This window comes from Mus pahari, chromosome 2 (assembly GCF_900095145.1).
Source record: "Mus pahari chromosome 2, PAHARI_EIJ_v1.1, whole genome shotgun sequence".
NCBI classification, from domain to species: Eukaryota; Metazoa; Chordata; class Mammalia; order Rodentia; family Muridae; genus Mus; species Mus pahari.
The window spans coordinates 102,537,340-102,538,206 of NC_034591.1; positions in this window are offsets into that span (position 1 = coordinate 102,537,340).

The window sequence follows — 867 nt, forward strand, 5'->3', positions numbered from 1 at the left end:
TTCGGTTTTATTTTTGGGTTTTATTTTTTCCATCTTCAGTTGTCTCTGATGCAGTTTATACAAAGATAATTGTTGTTCTGTTAACTGAATACCACTCTGTAATTGAAAAAAAAAAAAAAAAAATGCGGCTGTTTTGTTGACATTCTGAATGCTTCTAAGTAAATACAATTTTTTATTAAAAAATTGGTTTTATTACATTTATTATGCATGTGCATGCCACACTCCATGCACCAGTGTATGGCTCAGAGGACTGATGGAGGAATCAGTTCTTTTTTTTCTACCTTGTGGGTCCTGGGGATTGAACTCACCACCAGGTCTGTCGGCAAGGTCCTCTGCCCCGCCCCCCCCACTTCAGGCTCTTTTAAAAAGCTTGCTAAGGCATCTGGACCTTACCACTCACAGAGTAATCAGAGGTGTCAGGAAAGGTCATGCTATATAGGTAAGACAGGGTGTTGTTGTTGTTGTTGTTTTGAGATAGGGTCTTATACAGACTCAGCTGGCCTGAAACTGATTATGTAGACCAGACTGGTTTCAAACTCAACAGAGATCTGCCTGTGTCAGGCTCCCAAGTGTTGGGATTAAAGATCAGTGTGACAAAGGAAGATGTTCCAAAGGACAAAGTTCAGCTCAGAGGACCTCACCCAGCCTTGTACCACGTGACGGCAGCCAGTAAGAGGAGGTTCACAGCCCTACCTAGTATCCCCGTGCCCCACCCAGGTCCTCAGGTGCTGGGTGCTCTACCCCTGAGCTGTACACCAGCTCAGACACCATCCTATAAAGGACACACGGAGCTGGTTAGCTTCATTTGGGCAGAGGGAGCAGAGTTCCTGGGTTCTTTTGACAGTGGGCTGGGTACTTACTCAGGTG